General features: G+C 47.3%; 1 protein-coding gene across 11 annotated transcripts in view; it reads left to right on the top strand.

Annotated features, from left to right (window-relative positions):
* Abhd6 (abhydrolase domain containing 6, acylglycerol lipase) overlaps nt 1-18,287 on the top strand; it is a 63,172-nt gene that overhangs the window by 14,202 nt on the left and 30,683 nt on the right. For 6 of the 11 annotated variants that reach the window (XM_076831531.1, XM_076872958.1, XM_076873125.1 and 3 more), the window contains one exon: nt 15,165-15,229. The exons of 2 other annotated variants lie outside the window; for them this stretch is intronic. The gene's annotated coding sequence lies outside the window, so the exon portion shown is untranslated. Of the gene's footprint in view, nt 1-3,475; nt 3,564-15,059; nt 15,230-18,287 lie in introns of those variants that run through there. 3 more of the 11 variants (XM_076831451.1, XM_076872915.1, XM_076831372.1) reach the window with 2 other exon arrangements.

Raw genomic sequence — 18,287 nt, 5'->3', positions numbered from 1 at the left:
CATCCTGTCCCCTGGGGTGATGGAGGTGGGAAAGGTCACAGCCTGGTAAAGTCAGGAGCCACCCAAGTGAACAAATGCCCATGATGTACCATGGGCTGCAGGGCTGTGGGTGATGGAACAATTAATTTTGCCTGTATAAGGCTGCTGCAAGGTGATGGCATCTGAGCTGCAGATTGGGCAGAGGGCTCGGTGGCTGGCTTAGAGTTGTCCTGCAGGGTCTGCTTGGGGAATGGATCATGCAAGTGGCTTCTAAGCGCGAAGGTGTTGTCCAGCAGCATCTGTGTACCCACGGTTTCTTGTGCTATCCTGTTTTTTTTTCTTGCACACATTCTCATATGCCGATACGGCCTTTGTGTGATTCCACATAGTTTACGTGGGATTCTCTGATCAAATAGTATCTCATATTTTCTTCTTATAAACAGACTCTAAGCCAGGTGCAATGGCATATGCCTGCAATTCCAGCTGCTCAGGGGGCTGAGACAGGAGGATTGTGAGTTCAAAGCCAGCCTCAGCAATTTATCAAGACCCTAAGCAATTTAGGGAGAATCTGTCTCTAAATAAAATATGAAACAGGGTTCGGGACGTGTTTCAGAGGCTAAGCACCCATGGGTTCAATCCCTGATGCTCCCCCTACTCCCCCAAAAATAAACTCTAAGTCTTTGGGGGCAAGAAATGTGTCTTTGTTCACACAGACAGTACCATACATGTAGTGGGTCATGTTTGATGAATGAATGAATGAATGAAAGAACAAGTGAATTAATACCTCTGATGGCTAGCTCCACCACGTGCTGGCTTTGAGATCATCAACCCTCTGCGCTTCCGTGCTTCTGTCTGTAAAGTGGGTTTAGTAATAAGTTCATATTAGACAGTGGCCCCTGTAGGCACCATTCAGGTCTGGCTGATGTGCTGTTGGAATTGGGAGACACCTACAGACTTGGGCAGCATGAAGCCTAGGCATTCTGCTGCAGTGGCTGATAGGGGAAGGTTTCAGAACTCTGCCAAGGCTGGGTTGGGACTTGTCTGCTGATAAGGAGTTTCTCTCTCTTATCTGCCACCCAGAAAGGAGGGGGCACCTGGGAAGGATCCCTGGCCTCCCACCTGTCTCCGGGGAGTCACAGACTCAGGGAGGGCTGGAGGTGAATTCCCCATCTCCTCCTGCCTCCTTGGCTACACTGTGAAACTGGAGCTAATTAAAACTTCTTTCTTGTCATCCACTGGGTGAAGAAGAGTCACCCAGAATATGATTCATCCCTGGAGATCACCTAAGTATGTCTAAATAATAAAACTGTGACAGGGAAAAACCTAATCTGGATAAAGAAATTCCAGGCCCTCGGAGTCCTGGGGGTAGGGAGCGTCCACAGACTGTGAGTTACAAGAAAGAATGAACTGCCCTGTGCTGTGGCGCATGCCTGTAATCCCAGCAGCTCTGGAGGCTGAGGCAGGAGGATCATGAGTTCAATGCCAGCCTCAGCAACTTATCGAGGCCCTAAGCAGCTTTCAGGTTGGGACCTCCCGGAAAGTCATTTGTGAATTTATTTCCTTTATTCATTTAGTCACCTGATGAATATTCCCAGAGCCCACAAGTTTTGGTCATATTTTTTGATGATGTGAACAAGAGACCTGACAAGAACAATTATCAATTATTTGGCACTCATGGCTTGAGAGGTCTCAATCCATAGACAGCTGACTCCATTTCTCTGGGCCCGAAGTGAGGCAGAACATCATGGTGGAAGGTTGTGGTGGAGGAAAGCAGCTCAGAACAAGACAATCAGGAAGCAAAGAGAGAGGTCTGCTCACCAGCAACAAAATATGGCTCCTTCAGCCATACCCTACCTGCGGAACCCAGTTAATCCACATCAGTGGATTAATGCACTGATTAGGTTAAGGCTCTCATGACCCAATCATTTCCCCTCTAAACTTACTTTCATTGACTCACTCATGAACTTTTGGGGGAATGCCTCATGTCTAAACCATAACGCCACAATTGCAGGACCAATACGTGGCCCACGGAGAAGAAAGGGCAGCTCAGTTTTATTTCTCGTTGCCTCTCTGTGGCAGATAACTGGCTTGGAAAGGTGCAAGTTTAGCAGTGAGGAGAGATAAAACCAAGAGGCAAGACTAAGGAAGCAGACTTTGAGGAATAAATTATCATGGGGACTGGGAATTGAAACTTGAGGTGTGAGTGAAGAGGCGTCCAAGAACTTGGAGGAAGATGCTCCAGCCCAAACCAGATAGATTGGCCCAAAGCCAGCATAAATTTCAGAAGCCTGATAGAGTGAGCTTTCTTTCAGGCATGGGTGTTCATTCACCAGTGGCCTCGGAGATGCCCCTCTGCTGTGTCTCTGAGGCTTCCTGCCCATGGCACATTCTTAATGGGACATGCTCAACTCAGCAGGATATACCCCACCTGTTTGGAGGGCTTGGAGGGCACAGGTCTGGAAGGTTCCCTTGTGGTGGATTTAAGTGGTCAAGAGCCTCCCACTCAAGTGGGAGGCAAGGCTCAGCGCAGCCGGAAGACCCAGATGAGGTCACACAGCAGGAGCTCACTACTCCTTGCTAACTGAATGAATGCTTTGATGAAAGAAACCCCACAGTGCAATGTGAGCCCAATATGGCCTTAGAGAAGACTTCCTGGTGGAAGTGACATTAAATTAAGATGTGGTAAACAGAAAGGAGCAGCCAGACTGAGATGAGATTTAAATATCCCTAAAAGAAAAGACCATAATGGGGATTTAACCAGTGGTTGTCTAAAGGCCTTTCCAGATGCTCCCCAGCTTTGGAGTCAGGCTGTCCTGGATTGGAATTCCCTGTTCTGTCCTTTCCAGGCAGAGCCCCTGGGCAAGCCTTCGCTGTCCAGGAACCTCAGTTTCTTCTGAGAAAGGAAGCCAGCACCAGTGTCTGCTTCAGAGGATGACATAGGACAACTCATGTAGCGTTACTCTGTTGGCCTGTGAACCCATATCAGTTCCCTTTCTTTCTCCTGGAGCCCTCTCTGGACAGAGATCCTGGCTGAGTCTCTTCGGTGAATGCAGCGCTCAGTAGCAACAGGTACATAGCAGATGTTCAATAAACTCTGCCCCTCGATTTCTGATCTCACCTTGTGGGATCCTGCCTCCTGGGGTTGCAACGCCTTCCGACTACACCCCGCCCCACTGTGCACCCTCTGGGAGAGTAATGATCAGTTCTGAGATCCAGAACATAGTAGGTGCAGCATCCCTGTCTTTAGGTCTTTGCAGAAAGGCTGTTGGGGTCGGATTGGGCAGGATATTAACTTGTTCTCTGGGTTTAACGTTTTGAGCCGGGGACGCGGAGAAGTCGGAGTTAGCGCCCGGGAATCCCCTAAACCTAATGCCGCGGCCAGAGCGGAGCGCTTTTGGAGGTGGGGCCGGCTTTTCTGTCGGCGAACAAGGGCTGATGCGCTGCACCTTTAAAGAGTCGAGCCGGGAGGGGCGGGAGTGAGAGCTGCTCGGGAGCGTGCGCCGCGGGGCGGAGCTGAGCCGGGGTCAGGGGACCGAGGGCCGGGTCGGGCCGGGCGGCGGGACCAGGCGGCTGAGGCCGGTCAGGTGAGCCGAGCGGAGTGTGTGTGTGTGTGGTGGGGGAGCACCCAGGAGAGGGCTGGGGGCGCCCCAGTGGCCTCGTGACCTGCCCCCACTTTCCGAGTCCAGGCTGCCCCCTTCCTGCGACGCGCTGGGTGCAAATGGGTCCTGGACCCGCAGCTCCCTTTCTGGTCCGTTTTCCCGCGGTGGCATCTGTCCTCCTTCTTGGTGCTTGGAAGGGCCCGAGACTCCCGAACCCGGGTGCATCTCCATCACCAGGCTTCCCGGGCCGAGCTGCCACCCTCCCGAAGCCCGGGGACAGGGCGAGGTCGGGATGGGTCCCGCACCCTCCTGCCACTCCGCCTCCCACCTCCCGCGCCCGCAGCAGCCCGGACACCCCAATGCCTGGAAGGCTGGGGTCCTGCGCTCCTGTTGCCTCCCCTGCCTGGAGAAAGGTCACAAGTCGCCCTCCCAGACTACAGCAGGTTCCATGTCACCTCCCCCGCGTCGCCTCCGATGTCCATCCATACCCACCGACATCGCTCTCCTTGAACACCTTTCCGCAGCAGCCTGTAGGCAACCCTCACCCCCGCCCGCCCCAACTCCCTCGCCCTTGCGTCCTTGCCCCGGGTCCTCCCGGAGACCCACTCGCGGGGTGCTGGTCCACCCACCCCGACAGCCCGGTGCCCGCCGGCATCCCTGACACCCCGCCTGCGCGGACCCGGGCTTCCCGGGTGCGGGTTGTGTAATGCCGGCTGCAGGGCAGAGCACGTGCAGGATTTGCGTCCCCAGCCTGCAGCCGCCTGGGGAGGCCAATTGACAGGGAGGCATGGGGAAGGAAGAGGGTGGCAGAGGAGCCAGAGGCTTGGCGTCCGGGGGACACGTCTTTTGAACCTGTTTTGATGCCCTGGAAGCTGAGAAGAGGAAATAAGAGGAAGGTCCTGCCTAAGCAGAGACCTGGAGGCCAGCATTTGTGTCACCCTCTTACCTGCCCACAAATCCCTCATGGCTGGCTGCACCTGCCTTGCCAGTTAAAAATAGTTTATAATTAGCGGGTGCAGTGGCCCAACCTGTCATCCCAGCGGCTCCAGAGGCTGAGGCAGGAGGATGCAAGTTAGCCTGGGCAACTTAGGGAGGCTACTTCACAGACACACACAAAAGAACTGGGCAGGTAACTCAGTGGTAGAGCACCCCTGAATTCAATCCCGGTACCCACTCCCCCCCCCAAAAAAAAAGGAAAATAAAAATTGCTATAATTAATAATAGCTAACATAGAATAATCAAGTACTGAGTGCTAGGTGGTAATCCCCTTTAAAAGATTATAGCCCTTACTCCCTTCAAGAGCCCCTTGAGGTGGGTGCCACTTTTAGGCCCACTTGGGAGGGGAGGTATAGGAAGCTTCCAGAGGTGGTCTTTTCCTAGGACACAGTGAGTGACCTCAGTTCCCCACTGTGAACCACTAGACTTTTTACCCAGTATTAACTAATCAATCCTTCTCAACATTTTGCTCTTTATTATTCATTTATATTTTTTTAGTTTTTTGGTACCAGGGATTGAACCCAGGGGTGTTTCATCGCTGAGCCATGTTCCCAGCCCCCACTTTTTAAAAACTTTTTTTAGATTCTTTTTCTTTTTTCTTTTTTTTTTGTAGTTGTAGATGCCTGTAATCTTTTAAAAGGGATTATTACCTGCACTCAGTACTTGTTTATTATATCATGTCTTTATTTTATTTATTTTTGTAGGTGGTGCTATGGGTCGAACCTAGTGCCTCACACGTACTAGGTGAGCACTCTGCCACTGAGCCACAACTCCAGCCCCCTCAGCCCTTTTATGTATTTTTTTTTCAATATTTATTTTTTTAGTTGTAGTTGGACACAATACTTTTATTCCATTCATTTTTTTTTTTATGTGGTACTTAGGATCAAACCTAGGGCCCCCGTGCATGCTAGGTGAGCGCTCTACCGCTAAGACACAATCCCAGCCCCCTGTATTTTTTTTTAAAGACAGGGTCTCCCTGGGTTGCTCAGGGCCTTGTCTTTGCTGAGGCTGGCTTTGAACTTGTGATCGATCCTCCTGCTTCAGCCTCCTGTGCCAAGGCCCCCTGTTTGTTTGTTTATTTATTTATTTTGCATGCTAAGGATTGAACCCAGGGCTTTGTACGTTATCAGTATTTTTATAACATAGGAAATTAGAAATAATTTGTGTTCTTGGCACCAATTTCTTTTCTTTTCTTTTTTTTTTTTTTTTTTAAAGAGAGAGTGAGAGAGGAGAGAGAGAATTTTTAATATTTATTTTTTAGTTATCGGCAGACACAACATCTTTGTTTGTATGTGGTGCTGAGGATCAAACCCGGGCTGCACGCATGCCAGGCGAGCGCGCTACTGTTTGAACCACATCCCCAGCCCACCAATTTATTTTCAAAAATTAGGTTCTGGGGCTGGGGATGTAGCTCAGTGGTAGAGCACTTGCCTAGTCGGTTGAGGCCCTGGGTCTGATCCCCAGTACTACATAAATAAATAAATTAGTTAATTAGTTCATTTTTCATACGACCAAGGGGTCTTCGATGCCCTCTTCCAGGACATCGAGGCCCAGAGAAGAGAAGGGACTTGCTTGAGGCCACACAACTGGAAAGTGCCAGGGCTGAAATGCAAACATGTTTCTGAGATGGTTCATGGGTTTCTTCCTGGGCACCCTCTGCTGCTCTGGTCCCTTCGTCTAGGCTCCTGGAGACCATTTCCTCCCTCCTGGCTTCCTCTGCTGAGGCCCAAGAGGGGAACACACTTCTCCACGGGCTGCCTTTGCCTAGGCCCTTCCAGAAATCTCTGCTGCTAACTCTTACTGCCCTCTAGGGTACAGCTCGGCAGCTCTGCAGATCCCTCCAAGAACACTTCCCTGATTTCTCTTGTCCCCAACTAAAAGCTTTTCCTGCCTCCCACTCCCATGGTGGCACTTGGAAAGTTTTGCTGTGTGCATCTGTCTTGTCCCTTGGGTGCAGTTGTGTAGGCAGGATCAGAAATGCTCCCCAAGGCCCCTCTCTCCACCTACCTGGTCAAGCCCCAGGACAGAAAGAGGGTGAGAGAGAAGGGGCAGGGCGAGGACCACAGAGGGTGCAATGGGTCCCAAAGTAAAAATAGACCCAGGATTTATGAACCCTGCATCACCAACCCCCCTCAGTGAGTTTCAGTCTGATCTCAGAGAAAATTATTTTGCCTGGTGTCTACCATTGTAACCTTGCATATTTGCTTTTGTTTATAACACAAAGGATTTCCACCACAAAATCAGGCAGGCTGTGCCCATATTTCCCTTTTGCCACTTGCTATAGCTAAATGTCCCTGGACAAGTTACCTAACTTCTCTGAGCCTCAGCTTTTGGAAATAGGACCTGCTTCAGAGGGTAGTGGTAATCTTTAGCTAAAATAATGCACAGGGCCCAGTGTGTGGTAGACAGTCAATAAACACCAGCCAGCTATTATGAAGAGCAGCGGTAGTTGATCACTACTTTGAATCACAAGAGCTCTATTAAATCATTAATAAACGGCTCACATCGACCCTACTTAGGAGGCAGGCAAGGGAGTTCAGGCCACGCAGAAGTAATCATATTTTGTGTTCAGAAAGGCCATGGGCAAGCTGCTGGATGATGGAGTTAAGTTCCATTCTTTCTTTTTTTTTTTTTGTACCAGGGATTGAACCCAGGGACGCTTAACCACTGAGCCACATCCCAGCCCTTTTTTATATTTTATTTAGAGACAGGGTCTCACTGAGTTGCTTAGGGTCTTGCTAAGTTGCTGAGGCTGACTTTGAATTCACAGTACTCCTGCCTCAGCCTCCCTGAGGCCCAAAGATCAGAATTTTGTGAAAGCTCTCCCTGGGGGATTCAAATGGGTTGGGAAGAACTTCCTTAAGACAGTGAACTTAAATAAAAGTCCTTGTGGACTGTAAGACGGTGTTTCGGGGTAGATGGCGTGAGTGGCTACAGTGTCCGTCACATTTATCACAGTGATGAGACTAGGTCAGAGTGGAGCAATTTTGTTTCCTCTAAAAGAATTAGCGGCTGGAGGTCTGGAGACTTTTGTTTGTTTGTTTGTTTGTTTTTGGTACCAGGGATTGAACCCAGGGGCGCTTAAACACTGAGCCACATCCCCAGCCTTATTATATTTATTTAGAGACAGGGTCTCACTGAGTTGCTTAGGGCCTCACTAAGTTGCTGAGGCTGGGTTTGAACTCACAATCCTCCTGCCTCAGCCTCCGGAGCTGCTGGGATTACAGGCATGCACTACCGTGCCTGCTGGAGACATTTTTGATTATCATAACTTGTGGATAGCATCAGTGGCCAGTTATGCTGCTGAATGTCCTACAATGCACAGGAAAGCCCCATAACAATTACTGGCCCCCGTGGTCAGTTGTGCCAAGTAGAGAAACCTGTGCCACATGTTTTTCCACAGCATTGTTTCTGACCTTGAATGTAGATGAAGATGTTCCCCAGATCAATCCCTGAGAAGCCCTCTGGACCAGTCCAACCTTCCCTGTCCCAGAGCCCAGGTGGCCATCGCCGCCTGTGGCTGAATGCACTGGGTCTGCCCTGGGCTCCACTGGCACTCTGGAGCTGTGCCCAGCAAACTGCTGACTCAGGGGAGCAGACGGCTCGGAGGGTGTGGGCCAAGGTCCTGATGCTACTGCGGCTGGGATCCTCATCTTAAGTCATCACCTAAAGTAACAGCAGCCTTTGTCTGAGGCAGTTTCCAGAAGCTTTGGCTGTTTGACTGTTGGCATGGAATGATGTACCCAGACTTGGATGCCAGCCCTGTGTATAATGACATCTGGGGACTGCGTTTGATAGGTGAGACTCCTGATTATAGAGATAGTGGCACAGATGCTGCCCACAGAGCTCTCAAGCATCTGGACAACCCCTGAGCAGTGTAGGGCAGGGGACTGTGGTGTGACAGGGCTGCCTGACTCCCAGCAGTGGGATCTCTCCACCTGAGCAGGGGGAGCTCAGAATGTGCCAGTCACCACTCTGAACTGGTTCCTTGTACCATCTCGTCTCATTTTGACCCTACACTGATGTCCCAAGAGGTTCAAGGTCCCATGGCTGGTCTGTGGCAGAGCAGAGATTGAACCCAGGTTATTGGAGTGCAAAACTGAATCCTCTGAGAAGCATTTGCAGATGGTAGTGCCACGTTAACAGCTAGGGCTGGCAGATGTGCAGAGCTTGCTAGGTGAGAGGGAAATCTGTGTGCCAGGAGAGGAGAGCCCGTGCACTAGAGTCCATGCACTAGTGCAGAAGGGCATAGTGTGTTTGGGTTGCAGATCTATGCAGGAAAGAGGTGGGGGGAGATGGGACTTGAGAGATGGACAGGCACCAAATCACATGTGGCCTTGCACCTCATGCTGAGGGCCATTGGCGAACCACTGGTGAGTTGGGGCAGGGGAAGAGAAAGGTGTGTGATATTGGGTAGCTTGCTTAACCTCTCCAGATCCCCATCAGGACTGGTGTCTCAAACCATGCTGCTCTGATGAATGTTCATTGTGTCAGTGGCTGTAAGAATAGAGCAGCCCATGTTGACGCTGGCCCCGCAGCGCGTTGACTTATGGCTTGTTTCCTCTCACTGTGAGCAGCTGGTGGTATTTTGACTTTCCATCCTGGGTTTTGGTATTTACCAAATGCCACCAAGGGCAAGACACTGTGGATGCTAAGGACTGAGAGAGATCCAGTGATGTGGTTGGACTTGACTTGGAGGAGCTGGCATCCTGTGAAGGACACAACCAGTGTTCCCACCCCAAGAGACAAGTCACAGATGTCACAAGATGTGGAAACACCCTGGGCAGGAGGGTGAGGGGGTGGTTGCTGGGCACCCAGGAAAGGCTAAGGGAGCCAATTGCTCTGTTAGAAGAGTTTTAAAGGAGTAGATGGGGTAGGGAGAGGGTGTCTTGCTAGTAGAGAGAGTGGGGACAGCCAGGCTAGGTGGCACACAGCGTAATCCAGCAGTTTGGGAGGCTGAGACAGGAGGATCTCGAGTTCAAAGCTAGTCTCAGCAGCTTAGCAAGATCCTAAGCCACTCAGTGAGACCCTGTCTCTAAATAAAATACAAAACAGGGCTGGGGATGGGGCTCAGTGGTTGAGTTGCCCCTGAGTTTAATCCCCGGTGCATCACCCTCCCCCTCAAAAGAGAGTGGGGACAGTGGAGGAGAACAGAAAGCCCATCCAGGGCATTCACAAGAGGGTCAGATCATCAGTGTGTCTGCCTGTTCCCCGGGTTTCCAGGTTGTAGGCGGAAACAGGTTTTCACACCAGGGAGTTGTTTACTAATGGACCCGTGTCCTGTGTTCCACTCCACTCTGTCTGTCCTCCACCATGACACCTGCCAGGCAGACCCCGGGGCATCTGTTTCCCCAGGTCATAGAACGTTTTGTAAATGGAAGACACAGTGAAAAGTGAGATCATGACTCTTACAAGAGACAGGATTCTGTGCAAAGCAGGGGATGCTAAAATGTCACCTGAGGGACATGTCAAGGCCGTGAGAGGACCTAGCAGCGTGAGGCCTGTCGACCATCGAGGAAGGGAAGGGACAGGGACTCAGAAAACAGAAACCTGACAGACCCATGAGATAAGTTTGTAAAAGTTACCTCTTTCTGGTAGGGCCACCATAGCCAAATTGAAGTGAAGAGGATTTTTCATAGAGTGAACTAATCTACATGAGGCTATTTTCTGTCCTGACAATTAGCATGGGTGATAATTACCACCTGATCTTGGTTTAGTATTGCTATTAAAATGGGATCAAACTCGGGAGCACTCAACCACTGAGCCACATCCCCAGCCCTGTTTTGTATTATATTTAGAGACAGGGTCTCCCTGAGTTGCTTTGTGCTTTGCTTTTGCTGAGGCTGGCTTTGAACTCACGATCCTCCTGTCTTAGCTTCTCGAGCTGCTGGGATTACAGGCGTGCACCACCGTACCTTGCTAAAATGGCAATTTTGATTTTGATTTTATTCATTTTGATACAGTTCCAAACCAAAGGGTGTTACACTCTTAACCATGAGGTTTGGAGTGTGACTTCACGAGTCCCTTTCATTTTCCTGGATAACTGAGACGGCCTCCTGGGTGAGGGGGGATTCTGGCTTAAAGGAAAGTGGGGACCAACTCCCAAAGGGCCGCCAATGCTAGACTTTTTGCAGGAAGCCAGAAATCTTGCCCCTGAACCTCACCACCATATATTAACAGAGCCCTGTTTTCCTTTTACACCAGCTTTGCTTCCATAGCTAGAAAAGGCTGCAGGCCAGCTCCATCTGTAGTGATGAGTCCTCATCTCCTAGGTTTTTCCTTTTATTTGGGAGAGTAATTTGAGTCAATGGGAGAACGTCTGTGGGTGCTCAGGTTCTAGTTTAGGCCTCTGGTATAATCCATGCATATACAAGGCTATTTTAATTCCTTTTAGTCATGGGGAAAATAGTTTCTTATATGATGCTGTTTCTTTCCTTTGAGGGGGGCATGAAGGCTCTTGTGGGCTCCCCTAGAGCCTGAAGACTTTAGGGTCCTTGAAGATAAAGGGTCAAGTGGCTTTGGCTTCTGTTTTAACCAGCAACAGATTGGCTTGCATTTCAGCTGTCTTCCTGAAGACAAAATTTCAAGCAGGTGGTTCTTTCAGACTGTTATAGCCCACACATCTTGGCCTAAGAGTCTGACGTTTTTGAGGTGCTAGGCCAGGCCAGTGTAGTATAGTTTATTGTCTTACTTTGTGGCCAATAAGTCTTTTTTTTTTTTTTTTTTTTGTCCCAGGAATTAAACCCATGGCATTTACCACTGAGCCACATCCCCAGCACTTTTTTTGTATTTTTATTTAGAGAGAGAGTCTCACTGAGTTGCTTAGGGCCTTGCTCAGTTGTGGAGACTGGCTGTGACTCATGATCCTCCTGCCTCAGCCTCCCAGGTTGCTGGGATTACAGATGTGTGCCACCCTTCCTGGCTGCAAAACAACTTTCTAGAAGCTGGGCCACAGGATAGGCCAGCCTCCTGCCTTTCAAATGAGCCCCTGGTTGATCTGCCTTTTTTCCCCTCTGCCTGTGACTTCTCCCAGGGGGCTGGGTGGCAGGACTTGCTGGTGCTCTGATCATAGGCCCAACCTGGCTGGGCTTCTTCTCTTGCCCAGTGCTGCCCTAGTGGCAGGAGTTGCCAGCTGGTTCTTGAGCAAGGACCCCAAGGGGACCTGTTGCTGGTGCTTTGTGAAGCAGGACAGTGATCCCTCTCCTCAGTCCCTCTCTACCATAAAGAAGATAGGAATCTATGGCCATTTATGGTTGTAATTCCAGGCCATGTGGTTCCAAAAGAATCCTTATTCTTATCATTTGCTATCTTAGAGTGCTGGACTTTGATCCTTAAAGACTAAAGTTCCTGCCAGGCAGACTTAACCTCTGGACAGTGGCATAGGACAGGAGAGTCTGTCCCCAGCCTCAGGCCACCCAGCTCATGTTCAGATATGATGAATTTTCACTGTAACACATTCAAGTTCATATTTCTTCTTATGAGAAATTATCAAGGCTTGATTGCTGCCTCTCATGGGCCTTTTGAGTGAATATAAAGTTTAGGACTGGGCTGGGTTCCTCAGAACACACCTGTAATCCCAGTGGTTCAAAAGGCTGGGGCAGGAGGATCGCGAGTTCAAAGCCAGCCTGAGCAACTTAACGAGGCCCTGAGTAACTCAGGGAGACCTTGTCTCTAAAAAAAATAGAAAGAAAAAAGGTGGTGGTGGTGGGGGTATTGAGGATGTGGCTCCATGGTTAAGTGTCCCTGGTTCAATCCTTAGTACCAAAGGAAAGAAAGTTCATGTCTAGCCAGTAGGACTCTCTGTGAATTAAAATGTTCTGGATTTTCATTTTCCAATATGGTAGTCACAAGCTACATGTGGCTAGTGAGCATTTGACATGTGGCTGATATCACTGAGTAGCTGAACTTTAAATTTCATTTAGTTTTAATGAACTTAAATAGCCACATGTATAATGGCTACTGTGTTGAATAATACAGAATAGAGTTGTTGTTTTTTTTAAATAGTATTGGAGATTGAACCAGTGCTAGACAAGTGCAGTACCACTAAGCTACATCCCCAGCCCTTTTTAACATTATTTTGAAACAAAGTCTCACTAAATTGTCCAGGTTGATTTGTAATCCTCCTGCTTCTTTCTCCTGAGTAGCTAGGATTACAGGTGTGCACCTCCATACCTGGCTTCAAGATAGACCATTTTATTTGAGTTCATATTGTATTTTTTAATTAAATAGGAAAAAACCCTTCATACCTATGTACAGTAGCAATTCAAAATTTACAAAAAGAATATCAGTGAAAAATTTTACTCTCATCTCTGCCTCCAGAATCCCATTCCCTCCCACCAGAGCCAGCTACTAGTCCCAGTTTTATTTTGTGTGTGTGTGTGTTTCCATGTAGAATCATTTTATACGTATGTAATCATAACATATACAATCTCTCTTTTTTAAACACAAATGGTGTTATTCTATCTACTGTCTTCTGTTCCTCACTTTTTTGAATTAATAATGTACCTTGGAGGTCATTACCTATGAGGAAAATTGAACCGCCTTATATTTAGTTTCTATTTGTATTTAATGCCTGTATGTAATGTGGGTTTTTTTTTTTTTTTTTTTTTTGTAAAGCTATACCATTGTTTACTTACCAGGTTCCCTGTAAGTGGACATATGAATTTATTATCTTTTATTATGGTATAAATGAAAATGTAATGAATAACCTTGTACAAATGTATTCTTACACATGTTCAGATATAAATATAGGTAAATTCTTAGAAGAAAAAATATTACTAGGTCAAAGGCAGGTGAATTTCCCAGGGCCACATATTTGGACTTTGTTGATGGGTGTGTACTTTTTTTTTTTTTAGTATCAGGAATTGAACCCAGGGGTTCAACTAACCACTGAGTCACATCCTCAGCCCTTTTAAATTTTACTTTGAGACAGTGTCTCACTAACTTGCTTAAGGCCTTGCTAAGTTGCTGAGGCTGGCTTTGAACTCTCGATCCTCTTGCCTCAGCCTCCCAAGCTGCTGGGTTTACAGGCATGTGCCACTGCACCTGGCTGGGAATGTAATATGTACACGATATGAGAGCATCTAGTTCTACAATGGCCTCAGGTACACAGTCTGTTTCTAAACTTTTTGTGCATTGTTGAATAAAGACCACCACAAACCTGTAGACGTGATTTGCCTGTCTCTCTTTAAATGAGATTGAGCACCTTCTATGTTTAAGAGTCATTCCAGTTTCCTTTCTGGTATGTTATTTATGCAGATTATTTGCTCTTCTTTAATGGATTTTTGTTCTTGTTGATTTGTAGGACCCTTTTATACATTAAGGAAGTTTGTTTCCTTTGATATGTATTGACATATTTTAATCCTGTTGATGATATCACTTTTGAGTGGATGTTTAAAAACTAGTTTTAGCCGATTGCAGTAATGCACGATTTAAATTGCAAGTTTGAGGTCAGCCTGAGCAACTGAGAACCCTGTCTCAAAATGAAATGAGAAGGGCTAAGCATGTAGCTCAGTGGTAGAGCACTTGGCAGAGTTTGGCCTCAGTGATTCAATGCTTTGACATTTTATTTCTTATGATTCCCAGAATCTCATGTGGGAGTCCTTGGGCTCAATTCCTAGTACCATAAAACAAACATTTTTATGTCATCAGCTTCTTACTCTTTTGTAATGATAATAATAGTGCAAAAATTATTTTGTAATAGTGATATTTTGGTCATGGCTTCTGTTTTTTTTTTTAATTTTTTTTTTTTAGTGTTGATGGACCTTTATTTTATTCATTTATTATTTATATGCAGTACTGGGCATTGAACCCAGTGCCTTACACACATGAGGCAAACCCTCTACCACTGAGCCACAACCCCAGCCCCCCCATGGCTTCTGGTTTTTATACCTCTCTTGGAAAGGCCTTCCCCTTGGAGATATTTTAGGACAGAGTTCTCATGATTTCTTGTAGATGTTTCATGGTTAAACACTCACCTATCTGAAACAGTCCCTGGATCCTGTGGCTTTATTTTCCCTTACCTGTGGCCTCACACTCCTGTCACAGAGCCTTTGCCAGTTCCTCTGTGCTTCTGGCCAGCCCTGTGCGTGCTGTCCCTAACACTCCAATGGCCCTATTGACCTTTGGTCCTCACCCTTCCTCCATAACTTCCTGAATGCAATGTTTAGGGAAGCCGGGGTCCAGAAAGGGAAGGAGATTTCGTATCTTTATCCGAGGTTCTTTGTTAAGTTTGTAGGCCTAGAGCCAAGTACATCTGGTCTTCCCATTGTTGTGTTTCCCACCCAGGGAACCAGGCTGTCCTATGGTCCTTCCCTGCTTGACCTTCACCTGCTTTCCTCTTTGACCTGTAACCCTTCCTAGGCCTGGCTCCTTATCAGAGATGCCCCGCCTTCCATGCACTTTTGCCTAATTGGGGAGATAACCTGAACCTAGGGCAGACTATAAAGCCACAGGATGTTTGCACTCGCCTGTGCTGGCTAGGCAGAGCAGCTTTGCTCTATTCAGCCAGCCATTTGGCCGCTCTGAGCACTCCATTCATATTCCCTGAGATGATTTAATGCTTTGTCATCTTATTTCTTGTGATTCCAGAATCTCATTTTCAGCTCCTGTCAAAGCCAGTAGCAGTTGGGAAAGAAAGCGGTGCTCTTTGCAGAGTAAGTATGGATCTTTTAATTTTATTTTTATTTTTTGAACTGGGGATTGAACCCGGCTGCACTTACCCACTGAGCCTCATCCCCAACTCTTTTATATTTTATTTAGAGACAGGGTCTCACTGAGTTGCTCAGGGCCTCATAATTGCTGAGGCTGGCCTCAAACTTGCAATCCTTCTGCCTCAGCCTCCCCAGCCACCAGGATTACAGGAGTATGCCACTGCACCTGGCAAATATGGATTTTTAACACCATAGACAACAAAGTAGCCCTTCCTGAGGGCTAGGCTGCTTCTGAGCTCCCTCCCCCCTACACAGGTCACCTATGAGGGTGGTTCTTTAAGTCTGATGGGAGGGGATTGGACTCCTGGAGGCTTTCAAAGCTTCAGCATCCACCCCTCCCCCATAAACAGTTCTCCAAAACTGTACCTGGAGCAGAGCTCTGAAGTGAAAGAATTCTAGAAGGCCTAGGCTTCTGGAACCACTGTGCTTTCCTGTGGAATATGGTACTAGAACTGGCCCTGGATGCACAAAAAAAGTTCACCAGGTGGCCAGGATGGCAGGGCACTCCACTGGCAGGAGGCCGTGTGAGCCTGGCATAGGGCAAGGAACTGGTTAGTTGGTGCAGGCAGAATGGGGAAGTCAGAACTGGGCAGTGGGGCTGGGACCCTAAGGGGTGCTTCACATTTTATCTGATAGACATTGGACCAGTGCAGTCCAACCCCTAGTGTGGATGAGAGGATTCCTCCTGGAGTTGGTGGTGGAGGAACGCAAGATGTAAAATAATAGTTTTTATAGAAATGGGAGTCTGGCCCCTATGCGCTGCTGGGGGAATTGTCAGATTACTAGGAAGTCCTCCATCTGACATGAGAGCTGAATTTCAGATTTAATTGAATTTGATTTATTTTAACTTAAATGACAGTTTATGTAGATTCAGACAAGTTGACTTCAGGGACAGCACCTCTCCGCTATTGCATAGCTGGAGTGGTGAGAGGAAGTGATGGGAAGAGTAGACTATGCCTTGGCATCTAGGAGGCAAGGCTGATGGGGGTGCAGAGGCCCGTGAGTCAGGAGGAGCCAGGAGAGACATGCCTGGAGCATTGCAGGGCCGTGGGATCATTGGTGTGGTAAAGCAGGCATTTGGAAAAGTGTGGAAGGAGCTCTTATCTTGCAGAGGAAAGAGCTGGAGGATGGAAGTGAGGAGGAATTAAGGAGAGCATTATGGGAATATCCAAGGGAGAGAGTGAGGAGAGCATGTGGTACCCTGGCCAGGCATGCTCAGCCTTGGCTTGCTTCAGCAGTGGAGTTGCTGGGGCAGCAAATTACAGGAGAAATGGTTCAGCCAGAGTGAGGGGGAGACAATGAGGTCACGAAGAAGGCAGAGGTGAGCATCTGTGGACAGTAATCCTGGGGGCTTTGTCACCCTTGCATTCATAACTGGTGCAAACTAACCTACTTGTTTGGAAATTTCACTGTGATTTTCCTCTATAATGGAGAAGATGTAGTGTTAAGGTGAGATTGCGATAAATCACTGAGTCGATCTTAAAGCGGGAGATGGAAGCTTTGTTCACCAACCGGCAGTCTGGATCCACCAGCTGGTGGTTCAGGGGGTAGGCTGCAAGTCTACACCCTTTGACCCCTTCCTGGGGTTTGAGTGTACCTTTTATAGTCCAAAACCATATTAAAGCATAAGTGGCTGTTGTTATGATTCAAAATCATAAACAAACGCCATGAGATCTAAAATCATAAGCAGAAAAGAGAGTGAGCCCAAATGTCCCTAGTTGTGTACAAATTAAAGAATGATTACTAACATCTAGACAATCAATCTCGGACAGAGTACATTGCCCAAGAAAAACGGGAACCAAAGAGAGAACACTTTTACATTGTATAAGAATTGTCATTTTGTGTGGCCATGCGATGCTAAGCAACTATTGATGGGTACAGAGGTGAAGCTTTCCCTGGGAGAAGCATGTCTTACATGATGTGGCATCTCAGAGCAAAATGAAGTCTGTTTGGTCATTGCTCATATAGCCTGGCCCATAACAATATATGACAAGGAAATAGAACAATCCATTTCTCCAATTATTCTGTTCCATGAATTCTGGGGCTTCCACACAAGAGAGTGTTCACTGTGTCTTTTTTAGCTGTTGATCTTCAGTTATAGTTTTGAGAAATTAGTTTTTCTTTCCAAGAACTCATTCCAGAAATCAGTGTGGGGTAGATGCAATGCTGTTTAACAGTTGGGGACTTAAACTCATTTCAAGAACATACTGTTTTTCTAGTGGAAAACATTGTGGGGAGAATTTTTTTTTATATTGCACAATTAAAGAAAAAAAATTATAAGCAGCACCCAATAATTTTTAAAACATACCAGCAAGAACAGGGAGTAAGCTGAATGGTAAATTGTAAAGTTATTAACATGTTCATTGCTGTTGCAACAGTTCTAAAGAAATATGGATATTGCCCATGAGGCCATTGAACTCTGTGCCTTGTGCATAACTGATGCACAATGAATATCTGCTACAGCAAGCTTTGCAAAGGCAAAGATAGCATGAACTGGGGACATCCACAGGAGAGGGTTAAAATTCAGGTCATAGCATTTACCAACTGGAAGGCTAAGGACATTTGTTAACTTCTTTAAGTCTCAGTTTTCCCATCTTTAAAAGGGGAAGATTATGTGAACCTCTTCCTGAGAGTCCTCAGTAGACGGAGGTGGTTGCTCTTAGGTCTCTGGTGATGGTCACAGTTATTGTTTTTGTTGTTGTCATGACAACCATTGCTATTTTGGAGGGAGCAAAACTTCAGTTTGTCAAATCTGATGGACTATACAGAGACATATAGAGAAGGGCAAGATTCTAGAAAGCGCTCTACATTCTGTTTATTCTTGGGTTTTGCTTTACACCCTGAAGATTAAGGGATTGTAGCTCAAGATCCCCGGTTTTCAATGAGAGCATTGAAAGAGAACGGTGAAATGTCATGCCTGACTTCTAACCCAAGAATCACTCCATTTCTCTCATGCTGTGTTTTATTAGGATCCGCTAACATCTCTTGTCCAATTAATCTT

The sequence above is a fragment of the Callospermophilus lateralis genome, chromosome 1 (assembly GCF_048772815.1).
Source record: "Callospermophilus lateralis isolate mCalLat2 chromosome 1, mCalLat2.hap1, whole genome shotgun sequence".
Taxonomy (NCBI): domain Eukaryota; kingdom Metazoa; phylum Chordata; class Mammalia; order Rodentia; family Sciuridae; genus Callospermophilus; species Callospermophilus lateralis.
The sequence above is the reverse complement of the archived record's forward strand: the minus strand, read 5'-3'. Positions and strand labels throughout refer to the sequence as shown.